The sequence below is a fragment of the Choloepus didactylus genome, chromosome 6 (genome assembly GCF_015220235.1).
Source record: "Choloepus didactylus isolate mChoDid1 chromosome 6, mChoDid1.pri, whole genome shotgun sequence".
NCBI lineage: Eukaryota > Metazoa > Chordata > Mammalia > Pilosa > Megalonychidae > Choloepus > Choloepus didactylus.
The window spans coordinates 47,212,895-47,234,803 of NC_051312.1; the positions used below are offsets into that span (position 1 = coordinate 47,212,895).

Here is a 21,909-nt window from a genome sequence, read left to right on the forward strand (position 1 = left end):
AAAGCTTCAAAGACCTGCAATTTGGGCAGGTCAAGTCAAGAGCAGAAGTAGGAGAGCTCTGAGACAAAACGCAATAATCCAGTGGCTGAGAAAATTCACTAAACACCACAACTTCCCAAGAAAAGGGGGGTGCCCACTCACAGCCATCATCCTGGTGGACAGGAAACACTCCTGCCCATCGCCAGCCCCATAGCCCAGAACTGCCCCAGACAACCCAGTGTGACGGAAGTGCTTCAAATAACAGGCACACTCCACAAAACTGGGTGTCGACATTAGCCTTCCCTGCAACCTCAGCTGATTGTCCCAGAGTTGGGAAGGTGGAACAGTGTGAATTAACAAAGCCCCATTCAACCATCATTTCAGCAGACTGGGAGCCTCCCTACACAGCCCAGCAGCCCAGAACAGCCCTGGGGTGACGGCACTCACCTGTGACATAGCACAGTCATCCCTCAACAGAGGACCAGGGGGTGCACGGCCTGGAAGAGGGGCCCACTTGCAAGTCTCAGGAGCCATACGCCAATACCAAGGACTTGTGGGTCAGTGGCAGAGACAAACTGTGGCAGGACTGAACTGAAGGATTAGACTATTGAAGCAGCCTTAAAACTCTAGGATCACCAGGGAGATTTGATTGTTAGAGCCACCCCCCCCTCCCTGACTGCCCAGAAACACACCCCATGTACAGGGCAGGCAACACCAACTACACACGCAAGCTTGGTACACCAATTGGACCCCACAAGACTCACTCCCCCACTCACCAAAAAGGCTAAGCAGGGGAGAACTGGCTTGTGGAGAACAGGTGGCTCGTGGACGCCACCTGCTGGTTAGTTACAGAAAGTGTACTCCACGAAGCTGTAGATCTGATAAATTAGAGATAAGGACTTCAATTGGTCTACAAATCCTAAAAGAACCCTATCAAGTTCAGCAAATGCCACGAGGCCAAAAACAACAGAAAATTATAAAGAATATGAAAAAACCAGACGATATGGATAACCCAAGCCCAAGCACCCAAATCAAAAGACCAGAAGAGACACAGCACCTAGAGCAGCTACTCAAAGAACTAAAGATGAACAATGAGACCATAGTACGGGAGACAAAGGGAATCAAGAAGACTCTAGAAGAGCATAAAGAAGACATTGCAAGACTAAATAAAAAAATGGATGATCTTATGGAAATTAAAGAAACTGTTGATCAAATTAAAAAGATTCTGGACTCTCATAGTACAAGACTAGAGGAAGTTGAATAACGAATCAGTGACTTCGAAGATGACAGAATGGAAAATGAAAGCATAAAAGAAAGAATGGGGAAAAAAATTGAAAAAATCGAAATGGACCTCAGGGATATGATAGATAATATGAAACGTCCAAATATAAGACTCATTGGTGTCCCAGAAGGGGAAGAAAAGGATAAAGGTCTAGGAAGAGTATTCAAAGAAATTGTTGGGGAAAACTTCCCAAATCTTCTAAACAACATAAATACACAAATCATAAATGCTCAGCGAACCCCAAATAGAATAAATCCAAATAAACCCACTCTGAGACATATAGTGATCACACTGTCAAACACAGAAGAGAAGGAGCAAGTTCTGAAAGCAGCAAGAGAAAAGCAATTCATCACATACAAAGGAAACAGCATAAGACTAAGTAGTGACTACTCAGCAGCCACCAGGGAGGCGAGAAGGCAGTGGCATGATATATTTAAAATTCTGAGTGAGAAAAATTTCCAGCCAAGAATACTTTATCCAGCAAAGCTCTCCTTCAAATTTGAGGGAGAGCTTAAATTTTTCACAGACAAACAAATGCTGAGAGAATTTGCTAACAAGAGACCTGCCCTACTGGAGATACTAAAGGGAGCCCTACAGACAGAGAAACAAAGAAAGGACAGAGAGACTTGGAGAAAGGTTCAGTACTAAAGAGATTCGGTATGGGTACAATAAAGGATATTAATAGACAGAGGGGAAAAATATGACAAACATAAACCAAAGGATAAGATGGCTGATTCAAGAAATGCCTTCACGGTTATAACGTTGAATGTAAATGGATTAAACTCCCCAATTAAAAGATATAGATTCGCAGAATGGATCAAAAAAAATGAACCATCAATATGTTGCATACAAGAGACTCATCTTAGACACAGGGACACAAAGAAACTGAAAGTGAAAGGATGGAAAAAAATATTTCATGCAAGCTACAGCCAAAAGAAAGCAGGTGTAGCAATATTAATCTCAGATAAAATAGACTTCAAATGCAGGGATGTTTTGAAAGACAAAGAAGGCCACTACATATTAATAAAAGGGGCAATTCAACAAGAAGAAATAACAATCGTAAATGTCTATGCACCCAATCAAGGTGCCACAAAATACATGAGAGAAACACTGGCAAAACTAAAGGGAGCAATTGATGTTTCCACAATAATTGTGGGAGACTTCAACACATCACTCTCTCCTATAGATAGATCAACCAGACAGAAGACCAATAAGGAAATTGAAAACCTAAACAATCTGATAAATGAATTTGATTTAACAGACATATACAGGACATTACATCCCAAATCACCAGGATACACATACTTTTCTAGTGCTCATGGAACTTTCTCCAGAATAGATCATATGCTGGGACATAAAACAAGCCTCAATAAATTTAGAAAGATTGAAATTATTCAAAGCACATTCTCTGACCACAATGGAATACAATTAGAAGTCAATAACCATCAGAGACTTAGAAAATTCACAAATACCTGGAGGTTAAACAACACACTCCTAAACAATCAGTGGGTTAAAGAAGAAACAGCAAGAGAAATTGCTAAATATATAGAGACGAATGAAAATGAGAACACAACATACCAAAACCTATGGGATGCAGCAAAAGCAGTGCTAAGGGGGAAATTTATAGCACTAAACGCATATATTAAAAAGGAAGAAAGAGCCAAAATCAAAGAACTAATGGATCAACTGAAGAAGCTAGAAAATGAACAGCAAACCAATCCTAAACCAAGTAGAAGAAAAGAAATAACAAGGATTAAAGCAGAAATAAATGACATAGAGAACAAAAAAACAATAGAGAGGATAAATATCACCAAAAGTTGGTTCTTTGAGAAGATCAACAAGATTGACAAGCCCCTAGCTAGACTGACAAAATCAAAAAGAGAGAAGACCCATATAAACAAAATAATGAATGAAAAAGGTGACATAACTGCAGATCCTGAAGAAATTAAAAAAATTATAAGAGGATACTATGAACAACTGTATGGCAACAAACTGGAGAATGTAGAGGAAATGGACAATTTCCTGGAAACATATGAACAACCTAGACTGACCAGAGAAGAAATAGAAGACCTCAACCAACCCATCACAAGCAAAGAGATCCAATCAGTCATCAAAAATCTTCCCACAAATAAATACCCAGGCCCAGATGGCTTCACAGGGGAATTCTACCAAACTTTCCAGAAAGAACTGACACCAATCTTACTCAAACTCTTCCAAAACACTGAAGAAAATGGAACACTACCTAACTCATTTTATGAAGCTAACATCAATCTAATACCAAAACCAGGCAAAGATGCTACAAAAAAGGAAAACTACCGGCCAATCTCCCTAATGAATATAGATGCAAAAATCCTCAACAAAATACTTGCAAATCGAATCCAAAGACACATTAAAAAAATCATACACCATGACCAAGTGGGGTTTATTCCAGGCATGCAAGGATGGTTCAACATAAGAAAATCAATCAATGTATTACAACACATTAACAAGTCAAAAGGGAAAAATCAATTGATCATCTCAATAGATGCTGAAAAAGCATTTGACAAAATCCAACATCCCTTTTTGATAAAAACACTTCAAAAGGTAGGAATTGAAGGAAACTTCCTCAACATGATAAACAGCATATATGAAAAACCCACAGCCAGCATAGTACTCAATGGTGAGAGACTGAAAGCCTTCCCTCTAAGATCAGGAACAAGACAAGGATGCCCGCTGTCACCACTGTTATTCAACATTGTGCTGGAAGTGCTAGCCAGGGCAATCCGGCAAGACAAAGAAATAAAAGGCATCCAAATTGGAAAAGAAGAAGTAAAATTGTCATTGTTTGCAGATGATATGATCTTATATCTAGAAAACCCTGAGAAATCGACGATACAGCTACTAGAGCTAATAAACAAATTTAGCAAAGTAGCGGGATACAAGGTTAATGCACATAAGTCAGTAATGTTTCTATATGCTAGAAATGAACAAACTGAAGAGACACTCAAGAAAAAGACACCATTTTCAATAGCAACTAAAAAAATCAAGTACCTAGGAATCAACTTAACCAAAGATGTAAAAGACCTATACAAAGAAAACTACATAACTCTACTAAAAGAAATAGAAGGGGACCTTAAAAGATGGAAAAATATTCCATGTTCATGGATAGGAAGGCTAAATGTCATTAAGATGTCAATTCTACCCAAACTCATCTACAGATTCAATGCAATCCCAATCAAAATTCCAACAACCTACTTTGCAGACTTGGAAAAGCTAGTTATCAAATTTATTTGGAAAGGGAAGATGCCTCGAATTGCTAAAGACACTCTAAAAAAGAAAAACGAAGTGGGAGGACTTACACTCCCTGACTTTGAAGCTTATTATAAAGCCACAGTTGCCAAAGCAGCATGGTACTGGCACAAAGATAGACATATAGATCAATGGAATCGAATTGAGAATTCGGAGATAGACCCTCAGATCTATGGCCGACTGATCTTTGATAAGGCCCCCAAAGTCACTGAACTGAGTCATAATGGTCTTTTCAACAAATGGGGCTGGGAGAGTTGGATATCCATATCCAAAAGAATGAAAGAGGACCCCTACCTCACACCCTACACAAAAATTAACTCAAAATGGACCAAAGATCTCAATATAAAAGAAAGTACCATAAAACTCCTAGAAGATAATGTAGGAAAACATCTTCAAGACCTTGTATTAGGCAGCCACTTCCTAGACTTTACACCCAAAGCACAAGCAACAAAAGAGAAAATAGATAAATGGGAACTCCTCAAGCTTAGAAGTTTCTGCACCTCAAAGGAATTTCTCAAAAAGGTAAAGAGGCAGCCAACTCAATGGGAAAATTTTTTGGAAACCATGTATCTGACAAAAGACTGATATCTTGCACATATAAAGAAATCCTACAACTCAATGACAATAGTACAGTCGGCTCAATTATAAAATGGGCAAAAGATATGAAAAGACAGTTCTCTGAAGAGGAAATACAAATGGCCAAGAAACACATGAAAAAATGTTCAGCTTCACTAGCTATTAGAGAGATGCAAATTAAGACCACAATGAGATACCATCTAACACCGGTTAGAATGGCTGCCATTAAACAAACAGGAAACTACAAATGCTGGAGGGGATGTGGAGAAATTGGAACGCTTATTCACTGTTGGTGGGACTGTATAATGGTTCAGCCACTCTGGAAGTCAGTCTGGCAGTTCCTTAGAAAACTAGATATAGAGTTACCATTCGATCCAGTGATTGCACTTCTCGGTATATAGCCGGAAGGTCGGAAAGCAGTGACACGAACAGATATCTGCACGCCAATGTTCATAGCAGCATTATTCACAATTGCCAAGAGATGGAAACAACCCAAATGTCCTTCAACAGATGAGTGGATAAATAAAATGTGGTATATACACACGATGGAATACTACGCGGCAGTAAGAAGGAACGATCTCGTGAAACATATGACAACATGGATGAACCCTGAAGACATAATGCTGAGCGAAATAAGCCAGGCAGAAAAAGAGAAATATTATATGCTACCACTAATGTGAACTTTGAAAAATGTAAAACAAATGGTTTATAATGTAGAATGTAAGGGAACTAGCAATAGAGAGCAATTAAGGAAGGGGGAACAATAATCCAAGAAGAACAGATAAGCTATTTAACGTTCTGGGGATGCCCAGGAATGACTATGGTCTGTTAATTTCTGATGGATATAGTAGGAGCAAGTTCACAGAAATGTTGCTATAATAGGTAACTTTCTTGGGGTAAAGTAGGAACATGTTGGAAGTTAAGCAGTTATCTTAGGTTAGTTGTCTTTTTCTTACTCCCTTGTTATGGTCTCTTTGAAATGTTCTTTTATTGTATGTTTGTTTTCTTTCTAAGTTTTTTTTTCATACAGTTGATTTAAAAAAGAAGGGAAAGTTAAAAAAAAAAAAAAAAGAAAAGAAAAACAAGGAAAAAAAAAAGATGTAGTGCCCCCTTGAGGAGCCTGTGGAGAATGCAGGGGTATTCGCCTACCCCACCTCCATGGTTGCTAACATGACCACAGACATAGGGGACTGGAGGTTTGATGGGTTGAGCCCTCTACCACAGGTTTTACCCTTGGGAAGACGGTTGCTGCAAAGGAGAGGCTAGGCCTCCCTATGGTTGTGCCTAAGAGCCTCCTCCCGAATGCCTCTTTGTTGCTCAGATGTGGCCCTGTCTCTCTAGCTAAGCCAACTTGAAAGGTGAAATCACTGCCCTCCCCCCTACATGGGATCAGACACCCAGGGGAGTGAATCTCCCTGGCAACGTGGAATATGACTCCCGGGGAGGAATGTAGACCTGGCATCATGGGACGGAGAACATCTTCTTGACCAAAAGGGGGATGTGAAAGGAAATGAAATAAGCTTCAGTGGCAGAGAGAATCCAAAAGGAGCCGAGAGGTCACTCTGGTGGGCACTCTTATGCACACTTTAGACAACCCTTTTTAGGTTCTAAAGAATTGGGGTAGCTGGTGGTGGATACCTGAAACTATCAAACTACAACCCAGAACCCATGAATCTCAAAGACAGTTGTATAAAAATGTAGCTTATGAGGGGTGACAATGGGATTGGGAAAGCCATAAGGACCACACTCCACTTTGTCTAGTTTATGGATGGATGAGTAGAAAAATAGGGGAAGGAAACAAACAGACAAAGGTACCCAGTGTTCTTTTTTACTTCAATTGCTCTTTTTCACTCTAATTATTATTCTTGTTATTTTTGTGTGTGTGCTAATGAAGGTGTCAGGGATTGATTTGGGTGATGAATGTACCACTATGTAATGGTACTGTAAACAATCGAAAGTACGATTTGTTTTGTATGACTGCGTGGTATGTGAATATATCTCAATAAAATGAAGATTAAAAAAAAAAAGCAATGAATGAGTGTTAAAAAAAGTAAATGAACAACTGGGGGGGAGGAGGGGATGGAATATTTTGGATGTTGTTTTTTACTTTAATTTTTATTTCATTTTTTGGAGTAATGAACATGTTCAAAGATTGATAGTGGTGATGAATGCACAACTATATGATGATACTATAGCATCTGATTGTACACTTTGGAGGATTGTATATTATGTGAATATATCTCAGTAAAATTTCATTTAAAAAAAAGTATTGCTTGGGCTCCACTCTGGCTTACTAAAACAAATTATGGGGGCTGAGATGTGGGCATCTGTGTAGTTTTAAAGGTTCCCCAGGTGATTCTAGTGAACTTGCCTAAGCGAAAGCATATCAACAATGAGCAAAAGTCATATTAAGAATATTAGTGGGAAATTTTGGAAATAGACCATCTAGCTAAGCTTCATTGTTTAATAAATTAATGTGTTCATATTAAAAAAAAAATTATTACAGAGGGAACCATTCATTTGACTATTCTAGTTCAAGGTCAGCAAACCACAGCCCTCTGTTGCCTGTTTTTGTAAATAAAGTTTTATTGTATCACAGCCACATCCATTCATAGTTTCTTTGGCTGCTTTCACACTATAATGGCTACATTCCTGCTTTCTTGCTACATTACAACTCTGTCATAGTTGTAACAGAGACTGTATGGCTTGCAAAACCTAAAATATTCACTATCTGGCCCTTTATAGAAAGGTTTACTGACTCCTTTTCTGGGTGGTTTCTGTTTTTGAAGTTCATAGGTTTTCATAGGTTCAGAGGTTTTTATTTGCATATCATTGATTATCAACATGGGGTCAGTGCCATGTGGGTTTTTATTCAAATTTTGCATGCCAGCATCCAACTTTAGACCTATCAGATCAGATTTCTCTTTTGTGCCATCTTCTACCTCACACTTTCTTGTGTCTGCTATCTATTCCATTCAGCAGATAACTCTGACTACTCTGCCTTTATGGACAGCTCTGTGATTTGGACCTTGGGAGAGTGAATGCCTGGAAAAATTCTACTTGGAAGACTAGATTTTTCTTATTTCTCTTAACACAGATTGATAGGAATAAAAGTGTCATTTTAAGAGGTTTTGACTTGATATAAATAACTACAACCAATAACAGAAATAAACCTTTGTATTTTTAACCCCTTTAACTGGTTTCCTGCTCACAGCATACATTATACACATATTAATCAGGAAGCTCACAAAGAGTAATGTGAGTTAAACACCATTATTATCTCTGGTCAAGTTAGTTTACTATTCCATGACAAGAAAAGAGGACTTTCCAAAAATGAGTCTTAGACCATGAGAAGGCCACAAAATGAACAACAAATTGGGAATTCATCTTAGCTTATTTGACTTTGATAAAAGTATTCAAATCCTCTGGGCTTCTGATACTTCAACAGTCAGAATTCTGTTGTAGTTGGAATTCAGAATTTCGTTTCCTTTCAGCTCTACTTCTGTAATGTTATATTTGAATACAACCCTATAGCCTATAGTAGTGAGCCTCCACAGAAGAGCAGTTTGGTGGCTCAGAGAACTGGCCAGAAGCAGGGGGAAGGGCATAAAGACATGGAGATTAACTGAAGAATAATAGTGTAGTTTTTCCCAAGGCTGGCCTAGGTCTCTCTGCTAGGTGTTGTGAAATTGTTCTAAACTGATTTAATATGAATGTTTCAAGTCAGATTTGGCCAGAATATGAATTTGTACCTTAGGTAAATCTGATCTGAAGAATTTTCTTCAGAAAATTATCTCAAGTTGGCATTGTGGTTTATATTTTTCTATAACTTAGATCCACATTTTGGATACAATTTCTTACACTTGATTTGACTTCCTGAACTCTATGAATAAAGGAGTCCAAAAACATCTAAGTATATTTTATAGCAGTTTCAGTTTTAAGAGCTCTTTCATCTTTTTCCTACTTATGTGGAATTCCTATTAACGTCAGATGGATTTACTGTGATTGAAACGAGGGGAGTCTGTGCCCTTGAAAAGTCTGTAAGCAGACTTTAGGAATAGAAATTGTATTACATATTTATGAACATAATATAAAAGTTTAAATAGCAGTAACATGAACAAAATAAGATAAGGTATTGAAGACATGTCTATTTTAGCAATTGAAGAAAACTGTAGGGGAAATTGAATTAATTATCTGGATAACTGCCTCATTTTTTCACTTGAAGATTGGGACATAACATTGGGGCAAGTGCACTACTCAGGCTGAGTAAATGAAGTACCTTCTTTTGGATATAAGATTCTATATGTTTGAGCTAGTGTGTCAAGGATAGCATTTTTAATTAACTACTTTCTTTCTGATGAAATTTTTTTTCTATACCCTTAAGAGGGTTGTCTCTGCATTTACTCCTTTATCCTGGAGTTTGAGTCAGGGAAAAACAGCTAAGGGTTTTATCTATATTCTACAATTAAATCTGGAGGAAGAAGGGGATGGCGTGGGACAAAAGATGAACATTCAGATTTCTATTACCTACTTTAGCATAAGTCAGGTTTCTTTTGTTTGTTTGTTTGTTTGTTTAATATCAATGTAAATACTCCATGAGTAATATTTCTGCCTCATTCATCAAAGGTATCCAAAACAGGAAGAGCTTAAGTAAACCTTTGTTTTGAGGTTATGGACTAAATCTTTAATCACAGTGTGGAAGGACAAAGAGGAAAGGGAGAGAAGGCTCACGGTAATGCATCTACACTATTTCTGAGAAAATACTTGGCCTATTGAGAAGAATAGTTCACTATTTGAAGCTCTAGGCAAAAGGTAACCCCTATCTGGGTCAGTCAACTGCTAATGTGAACATGCAGCTAATTCTAAGCCTCTGCCCCTCCCTGGTGTTGCAAGTAATTCTAGTGAGTAAAGAAAACTCCTGACCATGAAAAAATACTATAAATATCTTAAATTGACAAGAATACTATGTGTATTAGGGTTCTCTAGGGAAACAGAATCAACAGGATATATCTGTAAATATGAGATTTTATAAAAGTGTCTCATGCAACTGTGGGGATGCATAAGTCCAAATTCTGTAGGGCAGGGTGCACAAGTCCAAATTCCGTAGGTCAGGCAGAAAACTGATAACTCGTGAAATAACCAGGAGATGCTGAAGGTGTTCGATGAGCTTCCCAGGAGATGCTGGGTAGGTGAAGAAGAAGCAAAGGTTCTCTCTCTTTTCTGCCTTAAAAGTCTTCAATTGATTGGATTAAATCGATTGAATGCTCTCACTGAGGAAGACACACCCTTCACTGATATAACAAGTTACAGATGCAGTCAACTGACTGATGATCTAATAAACCAGACTTCTGGTTTATTAAACAGCCACAGATGTCCTTGTGCCAGTGCTTGCTTGACGAGACAAATGGACACCATCACCTGGCCAAGTTGACACATGAACCTAGCCATCACAATCCACCCCTTCTCAACTTGGCAGCTATAGACATCACCTAAAACACACTTAATTTCTAAATAGAACACAATAACAGACATATGTTTCACCTTACAATACTCAGCTGTCCTGCGTACTACTAGAAATGCACTAAATCTCTCCAGAAATGGGTACAAGTCCTTGGGTAACATTCATTCTTAAACTTGAAATCCTATAACAATACGAAATGAACAATACAAATTATGTTATATGATAAGGGGATAAAATAAGGAAACAAAGATATTTGCTTTATTGACAAATACAAACATACTCATAACAAAACGAGGAGGAAATATTCATGCCATCATAGTCCTCATTTCCATAACTGGTCATGTGTTCTTAGTTCATATTTATCACTACCTATTTCCACTACCCATTCCGTGTTTCCTTTACCCTCAGGAAGCACTTCAGCTGGCCATGGTTCCTTGCCTGGTGGTGTGACCCAAACCTTCATTCCTGAAGTTTCTGGGCCATTGTAGTCCTGCCTGGATTGGGTTGTTGCAGTTTTCTATTGACTTTAATCACAGGTCTTAGGGGATCACCTGTATTCAAGGAAAACTCTTCTTTACCTCCATTGTGTAGTTGCAGTCCTATTTCCTCTTGATATTCAGGATCAATCACCCCAGCCAGTATAGTAAACTCCTTCCTTCCTGATGATTTAGAGTCAGGAGAAGCCCAAAGTGGCCAAATGGCAGTCTTAACTTCCAGTTCAATGGAATTATTGTTTTGCGTCCTGATAGGAGCACTCCTTCTTTTGGAACTAAGACTTGTAGACTAGCAGAGCTTAAGGCTGCAGGGACAGGAAGCAACAGTTTTTCTAGTGGATCACTAGGAGTGATAGTAAGTGGTGCCACTCCCATTTCCACCCCTTGATTCGTGGACCTGTGAATCCTGGCTATGGGAGAAACAGCACCATAGAGTGGACACTGATTCAGCATACACAGCCTCCTGGAGAATACTACCCCAGCCTTGCAAGGTGTTGCCACCTAGTTGGTACCATAATTGAGTCTTCAAAAGGCCATTCCATCATTCTATTTACCCAGCCACCTCTAGATGTTGGGGTACATGATAAGACAATAGAATTCCATGAGCATGTGCCCATTCCCTCACTTCATTTGCTGTGAAGTGGGTTCCATGATCAGAAGCAATGATGTGTAGAATACCATGACAATGGATAAGGCATTCCATAAGTCCACAGATGTAAATTTTTACAGAAGCATTGAGTGCAGGGAAAGCAAACCCATTTCCCGAGTATGTATGTATTCCAGTTAGAACAAATCACTGCCCCTTCCATGATGGAAGTGGTCCAGTGTAATCAACCAAGCAGCAGGCTGATCACCTCGGGAAATGGTGCCATATCGGGGACTGAATGTGGGTCTCTGCTGCTGGCAGACTGGTCACTCAGCAAAGGCTGTGGCCAGGCCGGCCTTGGTGAGTGGAAGTCCATGTTGCTAAGCCCATGCATAACTTCCATCCCTACCACCATGAGCACTTTGTTGATGACCCCATTTGGTAATGACATGAGTGGCTGGGGAAGGAAGTTGACTGGTATCCACAGAATAGGTCATCTTATCGACTTGATTATTAAAATCTTCCTTTGATGAAGTCACCCTCTGGTGAACATTCATATGGGACACAAATATCTTCATGTTTTTTGCCCACTCAGAAAGGTCTATCCACATACCTCTTACTGAGGCTTCTTTGTCACCAATTTTCCAATCACGTTCCTTCCAAGTCCCTGACCATCCAGCCAAACCATGAGCAACAGACCATGAATCAATACACAGACTTACTTCTGGCCAGTTCTCCTTCCAAGCAAAATGAACAACCAGTTTCACTGCTTGAAGTTCCGCCCACTGGGAGGATTTCCCCTCACCACTGTCCTTCAGCGACATTCCAGAGAGGGGCTGAAGTGCTACAGCTGTCCACATTCGGGTAGTACCTGCACATCATGCAGAACCATTTGTAAACCAGGCCCAAGTTTTCTCTTCCTCAGTCAACTGATTGTAAGGAATTCCCCGAGATACCATAGCTCTGGGCTGGGAAAGAGAAGATAATGTGGCAGGAGTGGGGGCCATGGACATTTGGGCCACTTCCTATGTAACTTACTTGTGCCTTCAGGACCCAATTGAGCCATATCTCATACATTCCATTTCCATTTTATGATGGAGTGCTGCTGTGCAAGCCACACTTTATCGTTTGGCGAATTGGGCAAAACCCAGCTCATGATAGGCAACTCAGGTATCATGGTAACTTGGTGGCCCATGGTTAAGCATTCTGTCTCTACTAAGGCCCAATAGCAGGACAAAAGTTGTTTCTCAAAAGGAGCACAGCTATCTGCAGAGGATGATAAGGCTTTACCCCAAAATCCTAAGGCCTGTGTTGTGATTCTCCCACAGGAGCCTGCCAAAGTCTCCAAATAGCATCTCTATTTGTGACTGACACTTCCAGCACCATTGGAACAGCTTGATCATTGGTCCAAGTGGCAGAGCAGCTTGCACAGCAGCCTGGACATGTCGAAGAGCCTCACCCATTCCAGTCCCCCACTCAAAACTAGATGCTTTTCTGGTCAGTTGGTAAATGGGCCGGAGTAGCACACCCAAATGAGGAATATGTTGTCTCCAAAATCCAAAGAAGCCAATTAGGTGTTGGCCTTTTTTGGTCATAGGAGGGGCCATATCAATAGCTTATCCTTTACCTTAGAAGCGATATCTGGACATGCCCCACACCACCCGACACCTAGAAACTATACTGAGGTGGAAGGCCCCTGTATTTTTGTTGGATTTATCTCCCATCCTCTATCTAACACGAATGACTAGAGCAGTCGCTACTTCTTGCTTACTAGGTCCAATCAACATGATATCATCAATATAATGGACCAGTGTGACATCTTGTGAGAGGGAGAAATGACCAAGGTCCCTGAGGAAAATATTACGACATATGGCTAGAGAATTTATATACCCCTGAAGTAACAGTGCAGGTATACTACTGGCCTTACCAGCTGAATGCACTGTTTCTAGAGGTCCTTACTAACAGCCATTGAGAAAAAAGCATTTCCCAGATCAATAGCTGCATACCAGTTACCAGGCGATGTGCTGATTTGCTCAAGCAATGATACCACAATGGAACAGCAGCTGCAATTGCAGTAACCACCTGATTAAGTTTATGATAATCCACTGTCATCATCCGAGACCCATCTATTTTCTGCACAGGCCATATAGGAGAGTTGAATGGGGATGTGGTGGGAATCCCCACCCCTGCAATCTTCAAGTCCTTAAGGCATTAATTACTGCAATCCCCCAGGAATCCGGTATTGCTTCTGATTTATTATTTTGCTAGGCAGGGGCACTTCTGGTGGCTCCTACTTTGCCTTTCCATCCATAATAGCCCTTAATCCATGAGCCATGGAATGAAAATGTGGGGATTCTGTCAGTTGCTGGGTATATCTATTCCAATTACACATTCCAGAACTGGGGATATAATCATAGAATGGGTCCAGATACCCACTGGACCCACTGTGAGCCGAACCTGGGCTAAAACTCCATTGATCACCTGTCCTCCATAAGCCTCTACTCTGACTGATGAGCCAGAGTGATGTTTTGGGTCTCTTGAAATTAGACACTTCTAAGCCAGTGTCTAATAATCCCTGAAATATCTGATCATTTCCTTTTCCCCAATGCACAGTTACCCTGGTAAAAGGCTGTGGGTCATCTTGGGTAAGGCTGGAAGATTAACAGAATAAATTTTTTGCAGTGAAACAGGGTCCTTCCCCAAGGGTACCCGGCCTTCCCCTCATTCAAAAGTCTCTGGGTTTATAAACTCTCTCAAGTCTGGGAATTGATTAAGGGGCCAGGACTCTGTTTTTGTAATTCAAGTTAGACTTTCATTCACTTGACCTAGAATTCTTCTGCTTATACAGCTCAAAAAAGAATTTAGTAGACTGCCCATCTATTCTACTTCTGTGTACTCCATGATCGACTAGCCAATGCCATAAGTCTCTGCAAGTCAGATTGTTTTGTCTGCTGCTTTGAGCCTCTTTTCCATTATGGTAGACATGCCCACCTTGTCTTTGGCAATTAACTGCTGCCATGTGGCTTCTGCCCACTCAGGATCCGATTATTGTGTTTAAGTATTCCAACTCAGTGAAAGCAGTTCCCACAGTAATATCTGACCTACAGAGAAGGGAGACTACAGAGCTCTTCAGGGTTGATGGAGCTAGTCTCACAAATTTATTCTTCACAGTCCTGGTACAAGGTGTGTCCTCTGGACATTCCAGAGGTGTGTGAGCAGGTCTTCCATGACAAATCCACTCTAACATTCCAATCTCTCTAAGCCTTTGAATCCCCTCCTCTACATTATACCAGGGCAGTTCTGGCATTTTGACCTCAGGTAACGTTAGCCACCTTTTGAAACTGTTAATGCTCTTTCAACCCCTGGAGCTACAACACTGAATGCAGAATCTATGCTTAGTGGGCCCTTATCAATAAATTCAGCCTGATCCAGCTTTATATTCCTTCCACCATTATCCCAAACTCTTAATATCCATTCCCACACATATTCCCCTGATTTCTGTCTATATAAACTGGAAAACTCATGCAGTTCTTCTGGTGTACTTCCTCATGGGTCACACTTTGTACTTCACCCTTCGGGGCCTGTTGGGACTTTACTAGTTATAGGTCTTGAAGAAAAGAGTGGTGGTGGGAGTGGGTCATGAAAAGAATTAGAAGTATCCTTCAAGCCAAATACCTCAGGACATTCCATGCAGTTTCATCTGGTGAAACAGGATTAATCTCTGCAGACAGAGGAGTGAGGGCTGCTTCCTCAGGGGAGGTGATTACAGGTCTGGCAGGCACTGAAGGGTTAATCTCTTCAGATGGAGGTTAAATGGCAGGCTCCTCAGGGCAGACTTGAAGTCAGTAACCTGTTTACTCAAAGCTGGCTGGCAGTTGGGTAGCTGTCTCCTCAAGGAAGAGTGGAGGGGGGGAGCTGTTTCCTCAGGGCAGACCATTACAGGTATATTTAGCAAAAACTCAGCAGAATCCAGGGTTCCAATGTCCTCACTGCCATTATTATCAATCCATATGTCCCCATCCCAAGTTTCAGGATCCCATTCTTTTCCAGTCAATGCCTTTACTTTAACAGCATACACCCTGCAGGGTTGAGATTTTAGTTTACATTGTAAATCTGGCACTCATACTATGATACTCTGGGTCTGGTTTCCAGAAATCTCATCTGTAGCCACAGGAAATAAGATTTTCTTTCAGGGAACACATAGAAACTTTCACATCTGTTATATGGCGTTTAAGTTTCAAATTTGAAGACTTTGGCTCTTCCCTATCTCTTATAACTTTATCCAGCATATCTAAGAGCAACCAGCCGACATCATTATACCTCTTAACTCCACAAAACTCTGTTAAGGTACAAAAACAGGGTCACTCAGAGCCTGGCTTTGTACAAGAGTATGATTAGGAGAATCAAATGGTGAAATTTTGTGAATTTCTATTGGCAACTCATGCCATGGACTGTCAGTGCCATCTTGATTACTGGAAATGGAATCATTAGTGTCTTTGAATCTAATTAGAGTAGAAAACCAATTGTAAAAGCCCATTTTAAGGTTTTAGTCCTCAAGAGCCACTCCTGCTTCCAAGCTGTATTAGTTAGGGTTCTCTAGGGAAACAGAACCAACAGGAGATATCTGAAAATATGAGATTTTATAAAAGTGTCTCATGCAACTGCAGGGATGCAGAAGTCCAAATCCTGTAGGGCAGGATACATGAGCCCAATTTCCATAGGGCAGGCAGAGAACTGGCAACACCAATGAAGTTGTCCAACAAACTCCCCAGGAGATGCTGGCTAGCTGAAGAAGAAATGAAGCGTCTCTCTCTTCTCCCTTAAAAATCTTCAAATGATTGGATTAAATCCAGCTGACTGAATTCTCTCATTGCCGAAGACATGCCCTTCTTGATGTTATCAGTCACAGATGCAGTTAATTGACTGATTTAATAAGCCAAACTTCTGGTTTATTAACCAGCCACAAATGTCCTTGCAGTAACAGGCCACTGCTTGCTTGACCAGATACCTGGGCACCATCAACTGGCCAAGCTGACCCATGAACCTAACCATCACACTATGTCTAGTTGGATTCCCACAAAATGGCCACATTCTCACCTTTTTAGACATACTTGAATTAAAGAGTCAATCTTGATTAGCAGTCTAATCTTTAAATACAGAGAAAAACCTATAGCATTATGTCATACTATCATATTAAGGATAACCAATTAATGGACTTTATTTCAGTGTCCCAGCCCGCGGGACGATCAACGGAAGCTCCAAGTCCTGTGAAGGAAGAATGGTATGGGACAAGAAACACGAAGAATGACAGCAAGACAGGTTTCTGATCAAGCTGCAAAATTTTATTGAGGAGGCTGAGCATATATACTCTAGGGTAGGATGGGAGTGGCTAGTAAGGACGGGTGGCGATCTAGGATTGGCTGCTGCTGTTGCTAGGGTGGAAGGCAGATGTAGGGGGACTGGCGGTTGCTGTTGCTGGGGTGGAAGGCAGATGTAGGGTTAGCGCTTTTGGCGCGAACCGCTTCCGTAAAGAAGGCGGAGGGCAACCCAAGCTGTTGTTGCATCAGCCCTGGTGGCCATGTTGGACTTCATGCATGCTACCTTAATCGCCCACAACATCTCCTCCCTTTGTTTTTCAAAAGGATGGAGGAAGAATGCTGATTGAGCATTCTTTTGGCATTAACCTGCTGGGGGAAGTAGAGGCCTCATTCCCCAAGTTGTTTGTGGCTCTGTTTTTCTGGGGAGGGGGATTTGTGCAGAGCGAACCCCTATGCAAATGAGGCATACTTCTCAAGGAGCTCGAAAATGGCCTTTAATTGTTTTGGCCCTCCTTTGCAGTGCTTTGCCTTGCACCCAGCGGTACCAATCAAGGCACACGCTTGAAGCATATTTTCGAGTTATATGCTGCTCCCGTAGGAGGGGGCCTTTCACCCGTAAGGGTGGGTAGCAGTTAGTTAATCTGGATTTATACCTTGGTCAGCGAGGTGAAGCCGGTGATAGTGCACTTGAATAGGCTTGCCTAGGGCAGAATCAATTTGGTCCTTTACTAGCTGTATTATTCTTTTTATGGCCCAAGGAGCAAAGGATATTATAAGGAGTATGGTTATTAAGGGGCCTAGTATAGGGAGGAGGTAAGGAAGGATTCCGTTGAACCCCCGGAGGTACCTCCTTGGGTTTCCCATTCATGTTTGCGGTTTGCAATTCCTTCCCTAAGTTTGGTCATGGAATCTCTAACTAAACCAGAATGGTCAGCGTAAAAGCAACATTCCTCACCTAGTGCAGCACAAAGCCCTCCTTGCTTAAGGAAAAGTAGATCTAAGCCTCTCCTGTTTTGGAGAACAACCTCCGATAAAGATGTAAGGGATTTTTCAAGATGGGTGATGGAGGTTTCAATGCGGGCTAAATCTTCATCTATAGCAGCTCTTAGGTGGGAGAAGCCTTGGCGTTGGAGAATGATAGAGGCGGTTCCGGTGCCTAGGCCAGCAATACCTAAAAGAGAGGCAATAGTGACAGCCGTGACAAGTTCTCTTTTGTTTCTTAGCAAGGTTGGAGGCTGCGTGCCCCAGTGTTGATAAAGGTCTTTTTCTTCATGGAAGAGGATACGGGGTAGCACAGCCACTAAGAGGCACATTTCCTTTGTTTCAGTGAGGGCTCTTGCTGATACGCAAGGAGTAAGCCCCGTGAAAGAGCACAGCCATTTTGCCCCTGTTGGGGGAATATAGAATTTACCTTGCGATGGAAAGGACGACTGTGCACAGACCTTTTTCAAGGAGGGGGAAATGTTACCAATACAATGCCCAGAGTGAATAACGGATTGCATGGTGAGGCCGATTTTTGTTGTATTCCAAGGACATTGGGGAGGATTGTCTTCGTTAGAAATATTAAATGAGGTATTAAGGGCTACAGCGTCATAAAAAGGGGGGTTGACAGAGTAACATAGCCAACAATTGCGAGTAAGGTTAGGCTGGGAGGAGTTTAGGGAGAGAAAGGTGGCTTGGAGCACTGACCAAAGTGAGTTATAGATTGGCTTAAGCTCTATGGAAGAGCTTGAGGGTGACAATGTTGGGTTGGTAGTAGAGGAAGAATCAGCGGAGATGGTAGTAGAGGAATAATTGGCGGGTTTGCGAGGAGGGGTAGTTGGGGGCGGGGGAGCGAGCACTACATTTGGCCCAATGGCGAATGGTTTTTGCTGTACCGCTTCCTTTTTTATTATGATAAGACTCCCTGGGTCGACTCCTTCCAAATAGATTCTGAAGCCCCAGGTTCGACCGATTAGCCAAGAGGGATCAGTAGGGAGCTGTACAGTGAGATTTAGTTTTTGACAATTATATTTATCGTAATAAGGATTGATGGAATGGTCACGGGGCTTGCAGCCAAAAGGGGCCCATTTTAAAGTTAGGTAATGATCAGGGGCGTAAGGCTTCCAAGTAGTGGCTAATGTTTCACACCCCCAGTATGCACAGTAGTATTGGTTGGGAGCATTGCAGTACTGTTTCCCGGGGTTTGAGGATGGGCACATGTAATATTGGGCCTGGTTAAGGCAAGGTGTGCCTTCCGGGAGCAGGATTAGGTCACAGGCGTAAACAACAAAGGAAGGGCGTCCTGCGGTAACGTGGGTTTGCACAATCTTGGAATCTTCCCATCGTGCCAAGGTCCATTTCCAAGGCTGGTGGGGATTGGGACTGTGGATAGCGGTACTTGGGTCATTAAGCACACTCTGCAGGAGAAAATGTAAGGTGGCAACCTTAAATGATAGTAGGCTTAACAAGGCCATACTAATAGGGGCTATAGGTTTCTTCTGTTAAGGAAAGCAAGCTAGCAGAGTGATGCACCCTACAACGCACAAGTACGTTATAGCAAGCAGGAGTCTTTCTAACGGGCTCCAATGTTCTGGGGCAACAGCTGCCAATCCGGCTGCAAACAGCAAGGCCAGAGAGCCAATTAGTAAGAGCCAATAGTTCTTGTGGCCTTAGCGATGGGGCAAACCTGTAAGTTGGGCTTCTCTTGGTTGCCGGCTGCACGTAGGTTGGGCATGTTCTGGGCAGGCTACAGCAAAGTTGGCGACGTGTTGGAAGAGAGAAAGAAAAATTTTTTCTCAGGGAGGGGTTTGTTCCCTGGAAAGGTTATTGTCAAAGGGAAGGGGGGATTTTGGGGCTTGTTTTGACAGTGGAGGATTAACATGTCTAATTAGTCTTTCTGGAAACCAGCGAGGACCCTCTTTTTGTTGGTCATATATGCAAGCAGAGCCTCGTCCCCAGATGATAAAGGGGTCGGGCACGTTCCAGTTTGATGTTAAGGGGTCGCGCCACATAACGGTGGCTTGCTGCTTTTGTGTTTTGGGATGCCAGTGTCTATCAGCTGCAGAGTGTCCTTCATCATCCAGAGTTAGGAAATTAAGAACAAAAAGAGCATGATGTAAAAGATCTCGAGGGCGTTGTTTTGTGAGATTGAGAGTGCTATCAGCTAGACGGCACAGGGCATTTTTTAGGGTGCGATGTGCTCGTTCTACTACTCCTTGCCCCTGGGGGTTATATGGTATTCCTGTAGTATGCTTGATTTGTAATTGTTGACAGAAGGTTTGAAAATTTTTGCCAGTGTATCCAGGTCCATTGTCTGTTTTAATGAGCTTAGGCTGGCCTAAGATGGTGAAACAATGTAGTAAATGAGAGATAACATGTTTTGAAGCTTCTCCTGATTGTAGGCTAGCTTGAATGAATCCACTATATGAATATATTTGAGTTGCCCAAAACTGGCAAAGTGGGTGACATCCATTTGCCAGATTTCATTTGGGATGAGTCCTTTTGGGTTGACTCCCAAGTGAGGGACTGGCAATTGGGTTACACAATTTTTGCAGATTTTAACAATTTCCCTTGCTTGTTCTCTAGTAATATTGAATTTTAGGCGGAGAGTGTTTGCATTTAGGTGGTGTTGAGCATGGGCTTGGGAAGCCAAGGTTAGAGAATCGCAGAGATTGGGACATATTAACTGAGTGGCAGCGTCTGCTAGCGCATTGCCTTTTGCAAGAGGACCCGGTAGATTTTGGTGGGCACGGAGGTGCCCCACGAAGAAGGGGTGCTGTCGTTTGAGAATTAGTTTTTGTAGCTGTGAGAATAAGGGGACTGCATTGGAGGAAGGTTTGATAAATGGAGTTGTCTCTAACAGCGGTATAAACTGGGCTATGTATGCGCTATCAGTGTATAAATTAAAAGGTTGGTTTGAAGGTGGGAAAAAACCTGCAGGACTGCATAGAGCTCGACAAGTTGAGCTGAAGTATAAGGAGAGCGCACGGAAAATGCTTGACCCTGGATGACATATGCTGCGGTCCCATTTGCTGAACCATCAGTAAAGACTAAGGTAGCAGAGTCTATGGGTTTTGCTTTAGTGACCTTTGGGAAGGTGAATTGATGGATTTTGGCGAACTGAATTAATGGATCGCCGGGGTAATGGTTATCAATCTTGCCTGGAAACGAAGAGCATGCGATAGCCCACTCGTCGTCGGTTTGGGAGAAACAATGGATTTGATCTTGAGTGTACGGGACGATAAGGGAATCGGGGTCTTTTCCAAACAATTGGCGACTAGTTTGTCGGCCTTTAATTATGAGGGCAGCTATAAGAGAAATGTATGGCAAGAGCACTTTTGATGGAGTAGCGGGGAGGTGAACCCAGAGCAATGGGTGGCCTCGCCCATTTGGCTGTTTTAAATTGGATTGCCAGAAAACCCCTGTAGGTGTGTGAGTTGTAGCAAGAATTATAAAGATTAAAGGTTGGTGGTAATTTATTTGATAGCAAGTTTGACTTTGGATAGCTTGATTTATGATGGTAAGCGCTTGCATTGCCTCTGGAGTTACTCTTCGGGGAGAGGAGGGGTTTGCGTCTCCCTTTAAGATATTATTGAGCGGCAGAAGAGTTTCAGTGGGCAGTTTTAGGTAGGGGCGAAGCCATTGAATGTCCCCTAAAAGTTTTTGGAAGTCATTTAGCGTTAATAGATGGGAGGTTCACAGTTGAATGCGGGGTGTTAAAACTTGCTGGTGCCAAAGCTCAAACCCCAGATAGGAAAAGGGGTCCGAAGTTTACACCTTGTCAGGAGCTATTTGAAGACCTCTTGCTGTTAAATTTTTTAGAAGGTCTTGAAAACAAGAGTGTAAGTTGAACATGTTTGGACCTGCTAATAGGATATCATCCATGTAATGAAGGATGTAGATTTGTGGCCATAGGTGCCTGATGGGGTTAACAGCGTCTGCAA

General features: G+C 41.7%; 1 long non-coding RNA gene across 1 annotated transcript in view; it reads right to left on the reverse strand.

Annotated features, from left to right (window-relative positions):
* Window positions 1-18,122: 18,122 nt before the first annotated feature.
* Window positions 18,123-21,909, reverse strand: part of LOC119536248 — a 31,751-nt gene continuing 27,964 nt past the window's right edge. The window contains exon 3 of the long non-coding RNA XR_005217373.1: window positions 18,123-18,155. This is a non-coding gene — a long non-coding RNA (uncharacterized LOC119536248). The remainder of the gene's footprint in view (window positions 18,156-21,909) is intronic.